Genomic DNA, 19775 nt, shown 5'->3' on the forward strand with positions numbered 1-19775 from the left:
CTGAGGTTAACTGAAGTTACTAAATCGTATGTGACTCTGCCCTGCAATGGGATGGTGCCCCATCCTGGGTTGTTCCCTGCCTAGCAGACCCCCCGCAACCCTGAATAGGATAAATGGCTACAGAAGATGGATGGATATAGTTTAGTTTAAATTCCCGGTATTATTTGTGGGTTAACATTGTGACCGGTAACAACCAGGATACAAATAAGCAGACAAACAAATTAAATCATCAAATAAAAGTTACGTAAATGGTATTTAAAAATGGTAAAATAAAGTACTTGACTTTGATTTTTTATTTCATTTCGGTATTCGTAGTTTTTGTTTAATCATTTTTTATTTTATTTTTGTATCATTTCAGTTTACAAAAATGTCTTCTTGTAAGTTTAGCTTTCGTTAACAATAATAACTCTGCACTTATCTATATAGGTAGTTGCCTCTCTAATGCTTGTATTCAAGGCAACCTGCTAACTGCTACCTGTCTCTTTAACTTGATAGTTTACTGGAGCTTTTCCAGTTAAGCAGTGCTAAAGGATACTAAACCAAGGCCCAGGTGAAACTAAATATGGCAAAATGAAAACGATGGGGCATCCATGAGGTGAGAGCCTATGCGATAACCACTACGCAACCTGTCATCCAATAGGACATGGAGGCTGAGGACTGAACCCAAGACCTATACCTCCACAAACCAGTTCCTGTACAACTGAGCCAGTTGCAGTACCAGCTAAGCAATGCACTGGATAAAAAGATTCTCAGCACGCGGCAGTGGTCCTGGCTCTGGGCGGACTGAGCTGGCAGCTTCTCCACACAGTGGCATGGATTTCCTCTGGGGAAGCTAGTTTCCACCCACAGTGCAAAGACACACAGTTCAGACATGTCTCTTAGCACACATGTGCATATTTAAGTGTGCCCTGCAGTGAAAAGGAGTGCAGTGTGCAGTGCATCTCGCCTTGGGCCCTGGGTCTCCTGGGATATGCTCGGGTTATGTGCCCTTAAACGCCAACACTGCTATTGAAAATGGATGGACGGATGGTTGGATTTAAAGCTAGGAAATTAATCAGAAGGGCCTCGTCAGTGTGTTAACATACTGCAGCCAATCCGCTCAGAAGCATAACACAACCCGGCTTTGAGAAACCTGACCCTGAAATAGCATTTCTTCAAAAACAGTCTGTCCACTTTGGCAGATGTAGACACGCTTGTTTTTTTGACTACACAGTATGCATTTAATGACTGCATCTTGATATGATGCTTTAAAATAACATCACTGTAGAAACGGGTTCTCAGGCACTGTAGCTGTTGCTTGTTTACAGGAGAGACCTGAGCAGCATGACATAATGCATCGTGAATGGGGGGGGCGGGGTCATCGTCCATCCGGGGGGACATTGCCACAGTGACCCATTTACGGCACAGAAATAGAGCTGACGCGGATCTGTTTTGTCTATAACGACTGGAAAGCTGTGGGCACCAAAGTGTCACAGTATGCATCCTTCCAGGAGACATTCGGCTGAATAAGACGAAGCCTTTGTCTAGACCACGGGGGGACCGCACCAAGACAGCTGACCCTCAAACCATGAGCACACAGAGAGTTCATGAGGGGGTGCTGTGTGGCCGAACCAGTAAGGCCTCTGTGCCTGTCATTAGAAGGATGTTAATTCAAATACCAACCCTCGCCAGAACAGTCACGTGTCCATTTGGTACTTGAGTGAGGCCTTGTACCCCCCCTCCTCAAAATGCTCCAGGGGTGCTGGAAAAATGGTCTGTCTCTGCGCTCAGACCCACAACTTCGCTCTCAAACTACATACAAACTATATACAGCATGTGAGTGTGTGGGATATGCAGATAATATGCAATGGGAAGAAATGAGAAGCATGTCAATGTACCAGAGTCACATCAGTGCCAATGGTGAATGAAGCATTCTTTCATATCTCTGCCTTAACTACTTGGTCTGTATGGGATACACACACACAGACACACAGACACAGACACACACACACACATATTTCGGTAAATTTTAAGGCCATGTTTTTATTAATTTATAAACACATTAATAATGCATTATAATGCATACATAAAGCATTATAAACATGGCTATAAATACTTATAAAAAGCATTATAGCCATGTCTATTATGCATTATTTCTTCCTTATTAAGCACTCATCTGTAATGCCCTACTTATACTGTCATAATGCAGTAAAAAGCACCCTTAATGCTTATACTGACTATTATAATGCATTATAAAGGTATCTATACTGCATTATAGATGAGAGCATTACTATTTATTATGAATGTGCTTATAAATTTATAAAAACATGGCCTTAAGTAAAGTGTACTTTATTTCTTTATTTCTTTTTCATTGTAATATTTATAGTAATATAATATTATAGTAATATAGCTATAACTACCTGCTCTGTCTATGACGATACTGATGTAATTTGTGTCACATGATTGGCTATGACTGGACATGGCCGACCTCAGTGATACAGCTTCGATGAAGTTGTTTTTACGTTAGGAAAGTGCTGAATGCGAAGGAGAGGATTGAGGTTAAGCGGGATGTGTACAAGCATAAAGAAAAGCAATTAAATGTAGAGCGATACATTTCAAAAGCACTGTTTTACTGGTATTTTACATTTTAAAGCTCACGGGGGGTGGGGGGATGGGGGTGGATTGAAAAGGTCAAATGACTCATTCAACGGCAGAATTAAAACCACAACAAATAAAACTGAAAGAAAATGAAATTTGTTTTCAGCAAAAAAAAAATGAATCCTGAAAAACATTCAGTACTCTTTCAAAAATGTTATTTAAAAGATTTAAAAGAACTTTTTTTTTCTTCTTTCTGCGGTCCAGTCGCCAGCACCGGGGAGCACGCCGAATGAATAACAATTCCTGTCGCGAATGAAAGAGACAGAACGAAACGAGAACATCGGCGCATGCCTGCCCTTGCAAAATAAAAGGGCTGTAAACTTCAAACGCCACCAAGAGGTTTAACAGCCTTTACCTTGCTTTCAGGATGCCTTGCATTGACGAACCATCCTTTCCCGTGTTGAGAAATATTTACGTAATACGGCGAATAGGATTGCGGCTGGGGTCTCATAAGATACTACTGTCATGGGCTTTTTTACGTGGGCCTACCTACGTCTATCATCGCTCGCTGGTAATGGGTGGCCATGATTTCAGGGAATCAACATTTCTGACTAATTGATTTCGCGCTAACAACTGCTCCCTTGAGGAAACTGTGACACGGAAATCACAGTGGGCTTTTTGACCTTTGGGGCTCCCTGCCCCTAATGATAGGTTGGTCACCTATTTAATCACACACAGAAACTGCTGGTCCAACGGAATGGCCGGTTATCACACGACGGATTTCCAAAAAATGCTTAAATGCACCGGAAGCTCACCTCCTTTCAAAATGGAGGATGATTTTCTGGAAATCTGAAAGCAGGTATGAAAATTGCATCTTTTTATTTATGTAAATTAAAGCAGCAGGTTTCTTTGAAAAAGAATAATCTAATTACACTGCCAGACTGGAAAAAAAATGAATTAATATTCATTAAAGTGTGGCAATTGGCAGAAAAATTCAATCACACGTCTTTGTTTCATTTTCTGTGTAATTAAATCAGTAAAAAAAACATGTAAACTCACTAATGATTTGAAGATATTTGCATTGTTAATCACAGCTGATTTGTTTCTTGAGTCAACCAATCGGCAACAGTTTAGAGGGGACCTGTCACTTCCTGTCATTGCTGTTTAGTTCTGCCATTTCAGCTCATAACCTATTATGTAAATGCATTTTGGACAGACTTCTGCTTTTTTCCGCTTAAAACAGTGATGAGCCATAATATTAACAGTTAATCTCCAATTAGCACAGCAGTTCCCTCCGAAATGTGTAAAAACCTGTTTGCAAATGAGTATGTTTTAATCATTAGAGGCCTCGGTGAAAGCCACACGTCTTTTTTACGGGTTTACAGAGAGCCACCCAGAGATTCCGTAGCTGAGGCACTAGCTGGTTTTGGCGCTATAATTTATTATTAGTAAGTCAACAAGAACAAGCAGCCGGCTTCCAAGTAAACATCCTAAACACGGTTTTACTTTGAATACCACATTCTTCCCCTCTCCCATGCACATTCCCAGACAGGAGATACGCCAAAGCTTTTGAGAAGGCACTTCCTATCTGGCTGTAAAAAAGTACGCCACCTTCAATGTGTCAGTGCTTGTCTGCATGCATCATTTGGATTTCCAATGTACCCTCCAGCTGCTTATCATGATCAGGGTCACGGAAGGACCTATCCCAGGCAGAGTGGCCCTCGAGGTTGGGGCACATCCTGACCGGGCCAGTCTGATGCAGAGCACACCCCCTCACACACAAATCATACCATTCAGAGACGCCAGCTAACTCAGCTTAATGTCTTGGGACTTTGGAAGGAAACTGGAAAACCCAATCAAAAACCATGTGAGACGAGGGAAGAACATGCAAACTCCACACACACACACAGGGCAGAGGAGGGATTTCAGCCCCCATCCAGGAGATGTGAGCACCTGTGCCACCCTCCTTCAGTCTTTCCTAACCAAGACTGTCATCAGTGATATCCTGTTTTCTCACCATTCGCTTTCTCTTAATCTGACAATACTGATAGGAAAGGAGAGGCGATGAATTGGTTCACCAGCTCATGTAACTCACAGAAACCTCCCCACAAGCTGAATGAGCATGTCCCCGAATTTAACTTCAAAGCGGAATTTATACATTAGCTGTACTGGAAGGAGAAAAACGCAAGAAGTGGTGCGTCATTCAACTGGAGAGTGGCGACGATGACGTGGACTGTGCAGGCCGGCTTGCCCGCTCGCGCTAACGTCGACGCCACTCCGAGTTCGGCTTCCCTGGCATCTTGCCCGTGATTCCCAATTCACTCTGTATAAAGTTCAGAGCGCGAATCCCTCCTCTCCCGGTAGGGAAGGGACCGCCAGAGGTCTGCACTGTTTAATCAAACTTTAACTGCTCCTACGTTTGTCTACGGCGCCGCTCCTGTCGCCAAATATTTGCCGAGCGCTTAGCAGCGAGATATAAACCTGAGGGGAACAGAACCGAGGACGGAGGGAGAGCGGCTCAAGCGCTTCTCAGACTCGGTCAAGTGAGGGCGCTTTTCTACAAACTAGCCAGGGAGGCTTTGCGAGAAGCAGAGGGCTGGAAAGACCTTCCCCACTCATGACCTGACGAAGGCCCCCCTCATAAATCACTCCTAACATTCGTTTATTTATCGTTTTGAAAATCCTCCCAGTATGGAGTACGACTTTCTGTCTGCGTGCCTCCCATATTTCACTGGGACATACACTGTACATAATGGCACGTTGATGTTATGTTTGTATTCACTGGGTACCATTTAATATTGTAAAAGCCCATTAAAACATGACATGCTTTTAGGGAAGCAGACACTGCAGATTATGTTTGCTCTGTTCTGCAAGTAAAGCTTTCCTGGATTAAACTGTGCACACAAATTTTGCTCCATCGACAGCTATCAAGAAATCTATTCTTTTGCTAACAAAAAATATGTCATCATTGTGCCAAAAACCCCCGAACATGGTTATAAACAGTCTCACCGGCTCTTATTTTCACGACACCCCCCACCCACAAGAAGATGTGAAATCAGTGCCGAACAATTCCTATGTTGTTCAAACTTTAACATTGCATGACTGTGTTTGAAATTGATTCGGAAAAACCCGTCATCTTTGTGCCTGTTACAGAAGATACTGGCAAGGCGTCGCGGTGAGGGATGGTACGCCCCCCCCCCCCCCCCCCCCCCCCCCGTGTCGGCGAGCGCGGGACGCGCCAGGGGTAAGTGACCAGAAAATGATCCCGAGAGCCAGCAGGTCTCTTTGGTTTTTTTGAAAGGCTGCTGTGGTCAAAGTATCACACCCTCGAACCCCCAAAAACTAGCTTAGATGTCAACTTCTGCCTTCCCGTGGACAGGGAATGTATTTCAGTGCATCTAAAGAGCGATATTTCCCGTTAAATATTCCTCCCAGCGGTTCAACGCCTCAGACACGCTCCGTGGCCCCTGAGTTTATCTTCCAGGTTGTACTAATTAGCTGTGACTTGACATGGAATCCAGGGGCCTTTACAACACTATTTAAACGTTTACATTACCTTTCCCTCCCCAGCTCTCCCCTGCTGCCCGCACCCCCCCCCCCCCCCCCCCCCCCCCACTTGACAGAATTCCATTCTGAGGCTACGTTAACGATGACATTCTTTTTTTTTCTGCACATTCATCATCCTCTCTGCTGATGATGCTTGGTCACACACACACACACACACACACACACACACACACACACACACACACACACACACAGCGGTGGGGGGGGGGAGCTGGGTAGGATAGTGGATTATGATCAAAGAATGAATAGAAATCGAAACACTATACAAGGTTTAAGATAAATATTACCACCTAATTCCATCTTATTATAACGGTAATAACAAACCAGGCAGTTAATCACCGGCCTGAGCCCATAAACCCAGTGGTTTTAATCCTGATGAGCGCTAATAACCTACAGCAAAGTAAACACAGGCACACATTATTCTATGCCTGTTCCTAAGCAGTGTGGATTACAGCTGAAATCTAACATCATGGCGTCAGTATGCATAGATCTCCACATTCTGGGTACACCGTACAGCTTCATGTGTCTTTAAACGATTGCTTTCGAAGTGTGAACAGCTTTAAAAGGAGATATCAAACTAGGTTTGACAGGCACACAGAAGTCGATATCAATGCATACCATTAAGAGAACAGTAATGAAAAATGTAAGAATTAAACTGCATAGACAAGCAAATTTTGCTATTTTAAATATTTAAAATGGCATTATGCTTTATTGGAACTAGTGAAATTTCGATTTTCAACAAAATGTGTTAATACGCATATATCTTTTCCATTGCTGGACATTACAAAGGAACTTCAGTCGACATAAGTCTGCAGCGAAGTTTTAAATGTATTTTACCTTTGGAAGAAAACCATCCTTATATCACCGTATATCACTATGGCGATCATAGCCATCTTGAGGATAGCTGGGGAGGCTAACAGGAAATTGCAGGGCTACACTTTGATCCCTGAGTCAGCAGGCTGCGTCCACAGCAACTATCTTCCCCTTTAGCAGGTAAACAGAGCCATTAAGGGCGGCCATCTTTGTTTTGCCGGGTAATACCCCGCCCTGAGCAAACACGCTTATATCTCGTCAAGGTGACACATCTATATGCTCTCATGCTTTATTGAGGAGGACTATCAGTTTTCGATGATGTGTTTTCCCAAATAGGCGGCACCCGGAGTTGGGAACCGTGAGAAACTCTGCAGTGCATAGTTTATTTTGATAAGTTTATACTGCTTAGGAGATTTATATGCAATCAGGCCTGTGGTCACATATCCCAAAATAAAAGTATCTCTGCGGTAAATGATCTGCAGCCATTGAACGTAATAAAGCTTTTATTGCCGTCTTTTATGTTTACCTATATGGTAACGATGATGTATATCGCACACACCTACGCATCAAAATAATACCTCTGTGCGATGTTGGAAGTCAGTACTATTTCTCTGTAAACAGAAACAACTTACAAAACACCTCTGAAGTGTAAGTTATAGGGCAGCATATTTCCCCATAAGCCCACATCCACCCATTCACTAAAGGCATAATATATTTACACTAGACAAGTCATTTTTGTAAACCAGGCAGCAACACAGAATGGACCAGGAGGGTCATGGCCTGGGCTGAGACACTGAGGTGAGGCTTCCACCCCCAAGGCCATTTGGATCATCAACACCACCAGTTAGAAACTAAGATATAAGCTGTAACTACCACCTGCATTGAGATTTTTTTCCTCCAAAATTTCCACATACCTTTTTGTTGTTACTTTTTACATATTTCTATATTATATATTTATATAACATAAGTTAACAAAATAAGTACTGAATATGTGCCCTTGAGAGGTAAAGTGGGCTATCCCATATTTTTGACCCCTACCCCCTTTTTAATGAATATTTTCAATTGGATAAGTTATCTATTATGTAAGTCATACCTCTGTGCTACCTATGATATATACCAATTGTAGGGTATAGGCACACTGATTTTTTGAAAAAAAAAATCAACTTTGGAGCTCATTTTCTCAAGACTTTGTTTTTGTGGGATAGCCCACTTTACTTCTCAAGGGCACATTTTCAGTACTTATTTTGTTAACTTACGTTATTCTTACGTTATTACGTTACTTTGCTCATTGCGCAGTGTAGAGGAGCTGCAATTCCATTTCACTGCTGTTTGAACCAGCACATTCATGCATGTGACATGTAAAAATGTTGAATCGCAAGAAGGCCGGTGTGAGGACATAGCGGCCACTGCCTGGGTTTCGGCGTGGACTGTTGGGTTGGACATGCTACATTTAGTGGAAAGAGGAAGTATTTCTGTGCGCTCGGCCGTTTGATGGATTATTGTTTTAAAAAAGACAGGAAAAACACAGTGCATGTGTAATACTCAATAAAGGCCATCTGCTCACACAGGACTAACTTCTACTTACTTCTACAGTTATATTTCAGTTATCGGCGAGCGGCGCGTAGGTGTTGGTGCTGCGCTTTCCCGTGACGCCTCTCGGAATTTTTCACCCTGAGTTAAGCACCGTGATCACATCATAGGCTGCTATTTATCAGAATCAGCCAGCGATGACACTCATACCAAGAACGATCTATACCGATGCATGATGTTAGCCTTCGTCTCCATAAAGGCAAACAACGCAAAAAACGATGGATGCCGCTAGTTTTATGTAAATGTGGCTGGAAACCCTGTTTGTGTTGGTTTATGCAGGGAAACGTATTCATTAATTGGGTTTCGAGCTAATTACTGTTGTGGCAAAATTTTCTCTGTTTCTATGAATGTCCAACGGTCTTAATCAGAACATACAAAACATACACCATAAAATCCCAGCCATTAATCACTAGGCCCGAATCCTGAGGATTTCAGACTGCCTACATCATCACGCCACTCACAGCCGTGTATATTCAGTTAATACTGAGTTTCATGACGTACCTTTGTGTCCTGTGGCCACTTAGCTGGGGCCAGTGGTTGAAGCCACTTAATCGTTCCAGGGTGGGGTCTGAAGCTACGCTATGATATCAGCCGTGGCTGCGGTGAGCATGAAACTGTCAGAAGACAGCTTCCGAAGCCAGCCGTTTGCGTCACAGATAACAATAGCTGGTTTTTGCAGCTCATCAGTGAACATACTGCAGATGAGAAATTGATAACTCCGCCAGATCGAGTTTAAGTGTTCGGACTGAACTGCCTGTAGGGGGTTACTGCTGAGAAAAACATAAACTTTTTAAAATCCTCTCCATCTTTTGAATTGAGCCAGTCCAGTGTATAGGCAGGTGGAGACGTGAGTGTTTTATTTGAGGGAGAGCTCAGTTGGGTGGAGATCATTGTTGTCTTGCAGACGGCCCCAGTGCTCAAGCCTGTGAAAATGTGTTAGTCTGCAGGGCAGAGTCTGTATCAGGGGGTTAGACACAGTGAAGTCATCGCATCACCTTCAGCTCCTTTATCTGCTCACAGGCATGACATGGGGTAAATTCTGCATTACTGTTAAAGTGCATATGCACAGAACAACAGTTTTTCCCTCACAGAACGTCTGGGGACGCCTGGGACCCCCGCCACCACTTCTCGCTGTGACACGCATGTTCCCTTTGGCCTCTTACGTTATAAATAAACAGCCCGAGACAATTATTTTGCGCCCGCTTGCAGTTTTGTTCACTCACACTCCGGAGATCTAAATCACTTAACTGCGTGGGGACTCGCGGCACTGCGGCAGCCCTCGAGCTGTCTGTCAGACGGCACGCGCGAGTCCGTGTCATCGTCGGGCGTCCGTTTATAATTTCACGCAGTCCCCCGGGAAGCGGTTTTAACAGCCAGCATGAGAATAATGAATGACTCTAGCGATAGCTTAAAACCTTCTAGGAGAATAATAAATTAACAAAGCAAAATAAGCATTCGGTAGAGGATCGAGTACCAAGCATATGTACAGATTTTTTTGCCCAAAAAACAGATTTTATGGGGTTTTTCTCAGAATATAATGGGAATGTTGATATTTGTATGGGGGGGGGGGGGACTGGTCAACCTATTGTCCCATATATATCAACAAAGGGCATTGACCTGGCATTGAAACGGGTTGTGAGGTCATCTTCATACTGCCCGACGGCGCAATGCTGCAAACAGTGGGCGACGCCTGGGGAGGGCTATTGTGTCACTTTTGTTTTCCCATTAGCAGAGCATGGAATAAAAGTGGCCCCCTCCCAAAAAAATAAACAAAGGACGAGCAATAACAGGAGCCCCAGTTATATTATTTGCACGCTTTGCGCGCACGGCCAGCGGTAGTGTGACACAGGCCGAAGGAAAACAATCTGTACAGCAAAACACCTTTGATTAAAATAAAAAACCTTGTCCATCCATCTTCCTTAACTGGTTATCGAGGAAGCGGGGGGCACTAAGCAGGGGAACTCTAGGAAGGGATACAGGGTGCACACACGGCCACCTCAATCAATAATAATGATAATAATAATAATAATAATAACAGGCCATTCATTAGGAGCTTAGCCTAGGTACATTTTTACCTACTTGAGTCCTTGACAATCATATGTTTATAATGTGCTATTTGCCTCACTTGTATGTTGCTTGGAAAAAAATGTATATAATAGTAATCAGTAAGATAAGTAGTGAGATAAGAAATGTTATTCATTCTCTGAGTCTACATGGCAGTTTCTTGAGCTTTAAAGGCACATTTCACTTGTGGATCACCACACCTCGCGGTCTGGTCTGGTCCACACTTCCTAATCCACCAGCTGAGCACCAGAGCCCACGATAGCATTCAGGGACAAAATGAAAGGGGTCCGTCCTCCTGGACGGTAGGCCCGTCCTGGCAGATCTGCTGGTCCAAATGTGGTCACTGTTTCTCCAAAATCTAATAAAAAAAAAATGTCAGGGAGCGACAGACTGCCAAAAAGCCTTAAAGTTTAATTAAAATAATGAAGTGACTTATCTGTGAAAGTTGGTGACAATCTGCAGATCGGGCATAATTTAATTAAAACTGTAAAGTTAGCTCCAAAAAATTATTATTATTTTTTAAATGGACGGCAGGGGATCCAGCTCAAAAAACAAAACAAATACCACAGAGGGAGGAATGAAATATTATTCTGCAAGAAGTTCTCATTGCCAGCTCTAACTTAGTCAAAGGTGACTTCATGTTACTTAATAAAACATCGTAATTTATTTCCTCCACTGGAATCCAGTGACTGTCACATGACTTGTGTTATTACAATCACTCTCTGTGTTTACAGCTCATCTTTTTCAAGGCTGCTCAGATCAGGATTTTCCATTACGGGGATGTAACTATAGTTCCGAGTCTACACGCACTTGGCCAAACAACGGGGCATCCCATTCGCTCTTCTGGAGACACAGAGCCTATTAGCATCGAGTTGTAAGCGACCCTCTGTTTTATCTTTCTGCGCGTGTCAATAGTGTCTTAAAAACATACTCGCACGTGGCAGCGATAATGCTCTATAAAACTATTTTTAAACCAGACAAGAACGTAGTCAGACGCCCCTGGAGGTCCCAGAGTGAGCACAGCATGTGACCAAACGTGTGGAACTTCGACCGCGGGATGAGGGCAATCTACTGTCCCGCTTAGCACAGTCCCGTGAGGCATATTTAGCGAGCGTGTCACTTGTCGCTGTCGTTTTATTTTTAGACCACGTTTAGGGAAGAAAAGAGGGTGATACAACAGGTAAAACTGGAGGTTTTAAGAAGATTATATCCCGACAACGAGGAGAAACTGGAATGGAGAACCACTAACGGCACCAATCCGTTTCGGGATGGACGTACCTCGGACAGAGAATCCAGATCGTGTTTGGTTGTAGAGTTAGTGCTTAATTGCGTATCAATGTGGGTAAGGCAGTGGGTTTGCCTAAGCCTCTGGGAAAATGTGGAGGTGTGTCAGGCAGCTGGGACCAGTACAAATACCATGGTTTCCCCATGGTAACTTTTCAGTAAATGTTCCATAATAAATAAAAAAACAGAAAACTCAACTGAACTAAAAGCCTTTGCCTGATAACTGTTGACCCTTGACTACCCAAAGCGTCCGGTTGCTCAGGCCGTCCACGTTGGTGTGATGACAGCAAAATTGTGCACATGTCCGCACAGCATGCATGACGACCATGCATCGAGGCCATGCTGTGTTGATATGATGTCCTCCTACCTCCTCCTCTTTTCCAAACTTTCCACACCATTACACAATGTCCTCTTCACAAAGAAACATCTTCACAAATTACCCGGGGATTAACTGTGGTCTTCAAAGCGCAACACGTTAAGTGTTGAACATAACCGAGGAAGCAGTAGAAATCGTGGTGCGTGCTGAATGAATGCAGAGCTTCAGATTTTTGGACAATACCTTCAACTTGTCTTCTCACTGAATCCAGAGCCTAAGAAGATATCAAAATTTTCAACAAGACCTGAAAGCTCAGTAAGGCAAGTTTTTAATACGGCTAAGAAGGGTATGATCTTGTAAAATGAAAGGGTAGCGCTGAAGGAAGATTTGACTCACACTAACTGGAATCAGAAAAGATCACAGAGCTTAAGCTTAAGGTACTAAATGCTCTGACTAAAATGTCTCTCAGATATCTCCAAAATTATATAGTGCAAAATGTAGAGAAGTTTATGTCCATAAGTGTTGATTATGTCCATAAGTTGACAGCAGTGCATAACTAGACTAATGCCTTTTACAACAAAACTAGCCACTATTCAGTGTTAACCCCGCAGCCAATCAGAAAGCTCGTCACTCTGCTGAGATGAAGTCATGCGGCCTAAGAACATGATAACAGTAGAGGTTAATAAGACAGCCATTGAAGTCAGCAGAATTCAGACCTACAAGAGTACAGGAGAAGAAATATTTCGTTGTATTTCATCGACTCCGCTGTAAAAAAATGAGCATGTCTGCTTTAAGGACGTGTCCCCAGTGTACATCAATGTCTACGCTTAGTGGCCACTTACTGAGGCTCATTTAACTAATATTGAGTTGAACAGCCTGCATTCTTTAAGGCAAGCATTCAAACAGATATGGGAAATGTATCTTGCAGAGTTTGGCCCATGACATTTTGCACTTTTGCACTGACATCTTAGCTTTCCTGTTGACTTTAACAAGCCTGGCCGTTCTCCCCTGACCTCTCTCATTAACGTGTTTTTCCCTCTCAAAACTGTCACTGATTTTTATTGCACCATCCTCTAGAAAGTCTGCAGCGTGCGAAAATCCCAGGAGGGTGATTATTTCTGACAGGCTTGAAAACACGTTCAAAATTGCTTAGATCATGCGTATTGGCCATTATGAAGCTTTGATGAACAGTAAGTGAACCTCTTGGCCTTGTCTGGCTGCTCTAGGTATTGACTTGCAGCCACATGATTCGCTGTTTGGAAGAGCAGACTTTTGACATTAACGAGCAGGTATACCCAATAAAGTGGCCACTGAGTTTATACTGTAATGAATTCATCGACCGTTCTTCGGTCTGACCTACAAACATAACTCACCACCTAAAAATGTCTCAAAGGGGGTGATTTTATTAACAGTGAACTGCTACAAAGGAACCTGTGGACCTTCAACTCACAATCATGCCCACAGTCCATTAAATCTGCAATCATTCTTTACAATTACTTTCGATGCACTCTCTAAAGATCGCGCAGAGCAAATCCCTCCCCTGACGCCAACCTTGTAGCTACAAGTCGAGCGTAAGCTTTTCGCGGGACCACTGAAGACCCTTTCTTGGCCTCTGTGAGAACTTTACCCAGAAGTCTTTTGTCTGTCAAACGCCCATCCACAGACTGTGCCTGCTTCACACAGAGGAAATCACCGAGTACCACACTCAGGCAGGAGGGTTTCCATTTGCATCTGAATCATGCTCTGTGTTGGCGACGGCCACACGTCCCACGTAGCCGCCAGTCAGTCACTTTTATAGCGTCCCCAGCCTCTTGTTCAGGCCTTTCATGCTAAGCACAGGGGCCAACGTGTGTTTAATTAGGCACGATTAAACAAACGTCGTTCTTGAAGAAACACAGCGGGTGAAGAGTGGCTGGCTTGAATACTCGCACTCACGTGGGACGGCAGGAGAGCGTGCCACCGGTCTGATCGCCAGGGGCACCTCCAGGTGTGGCCAGGACCCACCCCCCTGCAGTGAAACACTTTACAGGCATGCATGCGATTGCCTGAGCTTCCCTGCATGGAAAACTTCAGACCCATTCGTTGTTTTTGTGTTCGGACGCATAAGACACGCCGCGCCCCTCTGCTTTTCCTCCTCTCCCTCCTTCATGCACACGGCGTAATCCTCTCATACACTCTTCTCTCCTCTCACACACGCTGTATCACTGTTCCATGCACACACTCCATCTACTCACTCTCTGGCTCACACGCATATGTCCAAATGCCTCATTCACTGCCTCTGTGTCCTGCTCATTCACATACCTCCAAAAACACCCAATGCGCACTGTCTCTCTCTCCCACACACACACACTGTCGCACGTCCCATGCCAGTATGCACAGCATGGGGCAAAGAGAGTGTGTTTCCATTATTATCTGCTCTGTCATAATGATTCTATAAAAAGATTATGGCAGATTCACTGGCCAATTTCCATAAGTGAGCCAAATTTGAACTGTAATAAGTATAGGAGCCACGCAAAGCACGACGATTGGAGCAACCGATCTCTAGTTTCCCTCTTTTATTTTAGTGAAACGATGCAACTAAGGCCGCCACATATCCAGGCGTCAGGCCACTGGAAAAACGCCGCGTGTCAAATGTCACTATGGTTCCTCACATCCGATTTGCGAAACGCAAACCTACAACCTGCTCAAGAACATCCATCTAATCTGAAAGGGTCTGCTCTGAAGGCAGCCAAGAGAAGTATAGGTTGTGGGCAGCACACTCATATGGTTACCTGCACGCTGGGTCACATGACGTGTCACATGACTAATCAGAGAACAGACAAATGGGCACATGCAGGTTAGAGTTTACCACCCACTCGATGTGATGAGTCAGCGTGACACTTCACTGGCGAATAAAGAGACCGCACACATGCATGTGTTCTTAAGAGGTAAACTGTGGAATGACTCGTCTTTCACACCTAATGTACCTAATTTTCCCTTCCCTAATGTAATCAGTGTAGTTCTTCCTGCATGATTCCCAGAGACTGACCATAGTTAGACCTTCTGATGCCAGTTTGAGAAGCTAACACACATCTGCCATCATTTGGTTTTTGGTGGTGTGTTTTTCCTGCTCCTGTACATGTACAACCAGGCCCAACTTAGAACTATAAGAGACCTGCACAAACATACACATGCTCACGTATATCAATTCGGGTTTGTTTTGTGGGAGATATTATTAATTGCAAGTGCTAATTTCCCCTCTCTGTAGCCCGACCGGGCAGGATGGAGGGATGCAGGCCTTTGTGAGAGGAGAGGCCTGACCAGAGCCTACACTGACCACCTCCAGCTCTGTTTGCACAGGACGTACTGCGGGCAGCCTCCCATGTTTGCCCAAGCTTGCCGACTCCAATGCGCCCACTGGCGGTGCTCTCCTGCTCGGCCTGCTCCCCCTTCTCCGCCCTCGGCTGTTTGCCTATCACCTTTGCAAAGGGGGACGGTGGAATCCAGAGCAGCCTGTCCGGGCCTCGCGGCGGTACAAGGTACTCTGCCAGGGTGGGCCATCGTGGCGTGAAAAGCTGCAGTTCAGGATGTGACACGCTCATCTACTCTGCTTCTTTTCCCTCCAGTGACCCGTGGCTGCTGTTCCTTTAAAAGGAACATTCTTTAGATTCTTTGTTCCACTCTTTGTTCAAATATTTATCAACTTTTTTCAGTACCCCCCCCAGTCACTTTCAGGCCTTATTATGCCATAGATGTTTTACTTGTCCGCAGAGGGGTCTTCAAGGTTAGTCTGTTGTTTTGTGTGGTTGACGTTGCGAAATCCATCTTACAACAGGTGCCTTTTCTGCCTGTTCCAGCACCGAGCAGTCCTGTTTGTGATGGGACATCGAGATTCTTGTTTCCAGCAGTGTTAAAGCTCTGCAAAGTTCCTACAACCTCTGGTTTTCAGCAGATCACGCTCTTGACTCACTTGATGACATCGGTCAATGTTTACTCTTGTTCCCCATGAGTGTCCTAAGCTCCTGGTCCTGATTAAAGACATACGATCGGAAATTCATTTTACGCCATCGTTGGTACGCCTAGATCAACTGAGATTAAACAAACAAACAGAAAACAAACAAATAAATATGGCACTTATGGACAATATTGATGTTTTCACATAACCATAGGGAAAAAAAACTAAATTCAAAATACATTTTTTTTATCTATGTTTGTGTCTGTCATATTTCATATCCTGTTGCATACAAAGCGATCAGACCTTAGAGAGGATATCATTTTAAAAGATAACTATCAGACTCAAAGCTGCCTGAATGAGGCTCCGAAACCAGTCTGCTTAAAATAAGTCGGGAATTGTTACACGGCAAATGACATCCCACCTCATTTTCTTTGGATGATATAAAGCACAAAAAAAAAATAGTTAGAAAAACGTACGTGGGCCAGTGAAAAGGCACTTTATTTCAGTAAGTTTAGACTACAATCTTCTCTCGCCTCTCAACCATCCGGTTTAATAAACTTTTCTGGTTAGAGATTTTGTAGGTTCTTCTTAGTGATTTTTTTTTTATCTGCAAAAACACTATATATAGAACAGCTTTACATTGCAAAGGCGAGAATCGATTTCCGTCGTTCCCGACGGAGATTGACCGGGCCGTACTGACTTGGCCAGACAGCGAGGATAAGGTTTCACGCCCCACTCGTGGGACAGTGCTCCGGTTGTGTCACAGCTACCCGTTGCTCGCGATCCGACGTGCGCGAGCCGGCCCCGGCGGTTAATGGGCGCCGAGCGGGAGGGAAAATTCTCAGCTTCCGTCGAGATCCGTCAATCGGCACCCTGTGCCCTTTGGATGAGGACCGCGCTAAAGTGTGCGGAAACAAAATAAACGGCTGTCTTTCAGGCGACTGGATGCGCGGAAACGTGTGTGGTGGGGAGGTTCATGTCGATCTGCTTCGCACAGCAGAACCCCAAAGACGCAGCAAGAGGGAAAAAAACACACTTTCAAAATCTTGCAAAATTGCATTTTGGAAAAAATGTTGAGCACTTGTACCACTGGTGCACCCACTACTTCCTGCACAGTATCATTTCTTAGCAGTTTTCAGAAACTGCTTATTAAAATGGGGAAAATTACCCTCGATGCTACAGAAGCACATGAAAGCTCCTTTCATGAGCGCAGGGTGTGGTTCGCACAAATTCTGCCTCGAACGGTCAAGAACCTTTCATGACAACTTTGCTTGACGACTACAGAAAAATGCTAATTAATGAAGACCTCGCAACATCTGCTCTGTTGCTGGAGGAGCCGTCTGGGAACACGGGAATACAGTAACGGTTTCGGACTGGAGCCAAAAGCCTGAATCATCCTTGATGCTTCAGAAGATGACTTTTACAGTAAGGTAGCAGTCAGTAGCCTCACACTTACAGGGTCTGCGCTTTGTGCATTGAACTTGCCTGTTCTGGTCGGGGGGGGGGGGTTCTCTCCCAGTGTCCTCCCCTAGTCCAAAGACTAATTATACTAACTGCTGTCTCTAAATTAAAGTACATGTCAGTGAGTGTGTGTGCCCTGCGACGGCCTGGAATTCTATTCGGGGGGGGTGGGGGGGGTCACCCCGGCCTCAGCCCCTTCGGACCTGGACCCTTTGCAGGACAAGCCCCTGAAGGGTTTTGTCATTTAACAAAATTAAGCAGGTTATGGGAAAATAAACCAGTAAATAGTTAAAGGCAGCTAATTAAAATGGGTTGGCAACTGCATATTATATTAGGGATAGATTTAAGTGTTATGCGAGAGGGAGAAAAACAGTTGTTTGATTTTAATTATTCAGCTATAAAATATCCTCTCAAGGTTCTACAGCCTGGCACACTGCGCATCTTTGAGGCTTGTGCTGGTCATCAGTGGTGTATAATTAGCTTATGTGATGCTGATAAAAATCTTAATGGCCTGGTTATTCTCACCTGGTGAAACGAACGCTGCCTTTCCTCAAAACATGAATACTGATTTTGTTTTTTTTTCCCCACAAATCTTTCTTCTGCTTCATATAGTGCAGAGGGAGCTGACACAAGTAAGATCTGAAGCAAATAACTTGAATCATTCCTTATTACTGTCTTGTTATTGTTATCATAACGACCAATACCAATACAGCTACTAGCAGTCTATTAATCATACCGAACCACAAAACCAATTCAGATTCATGACGCACTAACACAGCCCTTTGCTTTTATAACCACGGTCGACTTAAAAGCTATGTGACAAATTTCTCTGTTCTACTCATGACACAGGAAAACATTTTAATCTCTGTGAATACAGATGATTAATTATATATCAATGATTAATGCTTTCACTACATATTAGCCGGAAAACTATTAACAAATATAATCAACGCTTATCGTAATACCCAGAGGCAAGCTACACAGCAGGTGTTCGGTGAGTTTGCAAGCCATTTTGCTGCAGGTTAAATTTGAGCCCTAACGACACCCCAAAGGAATCCCGTCTTCATGCACTGTGAGGTACGGTGAAATAGGCTCCTGTTCTTAATTATGCCAACAGCCATTCTAAGTAACGGCCCACTCACAGCAAAAGGCAATGATTTGCCTCTGCCGGTACCACTAATTAGCACAGAGATATCTCTCTCTCTCTCTCTCTCTCTCTCTCTCTCTCTCTCTCTCTCTCTCTCTCTCTCTCTCTCTCTCTCTCTCTCTCTCTCTCTCTCTCTCTCTCTCTCTCTCTCTCTCTCTCCCTCTCCCTCCCTCCCATTGATGGCAGCAACAGACAGTAAAATGTGGTTCTCATGTTTCCAGGTTGTCCATTTCTCGTCCCGGTCTTCTCCATTCTGAGCTGATTCATGAAGAGCTCAAAAAAAAAAGGATCCAATTATTATTTTTTTCTTTGCGCAATAACATTTCCGCTATCCAGATGAATCGGGCGAGGCCTTCTCAAACGAGCTGTTTTGTTCTCGCCGCTGCATCACTTTGTCACGTCCAGGATGCTGCCGGGACGCCGAGAGTACGGGAACTGATCGGGGGGGTAATGAAAACACCAATGGGTGGAAATCTTTGTTTTTTTTTTTTCTATGGAAAAAGACAAGCATTTTTGAAAACCTGAGGCTCCACAAGGAATCAAACTCATCCGCTAATGCCAAATGTCTCCCCAGTCCACCTCAGGGCCAGTCCATAACACAAGGTCCCCATTATATCAACCACGGGCTAGTATTTCCTGTTAAGTGGACATTACTTCCTGGTCAGTTGAACCACTTGTATGCACACTAATTTTTTAAACATATTAGACATGTTTTTGTTATAAAAAAAAAAAACATACTCAGCTATTTTCCAGAATGCTTTCATTATCTGTGTGCAACTGGAGTAGGTCTGGGTATTATTAACCAAAAAAAAAGATCTCACTAATATTAATGGTGAGCTAAAAGTAGAATATCTATTAAAAAGATACATGAACATCTGGTTGAGGAGCTCTTTTTGTTGCTCGTTTGCACGCACATGCGGCGGGAAATCGGGCCAGCACACAAACGCATTAATGCGGCAGCTGGCATTTCCACTCACCGCCTCGCTAATTGACAGGTGTCGTGACATGACAAAATTTCCCTG

General features: G+C 44.0%; 1 protein-coding gene across 7 annotated transcripts in view; it reads right to left on the bottom strand.

Annotated features, from left to right (window-relative positions):
* LOC125745501 (TOX high mobility group box family member 2-like) overlaps positions 1–19775 on the bottom strand; it is a 108302-nt gene that overhangs the window by 80318 nt on the left and 8209 nt on the right. The gene's annotated exons all lie outside the window — the stretch shown is intronic.

Source organism: Brienomyrus brachyistius, chromosome 6, assembly GCF_023856365.1.
Source record: "Brienomyrus brachyistius isolate T26 chromosome 6, BBRACH_0.4, whole genome shotgun sequence".
Taxonomy (NCBI): Eukaryota; Metazoa; Chordata; class Actinopteri; order Osteoglossiformes; family Mormyridae; genus Brienomyrus; species Brienomyrus brachyistius.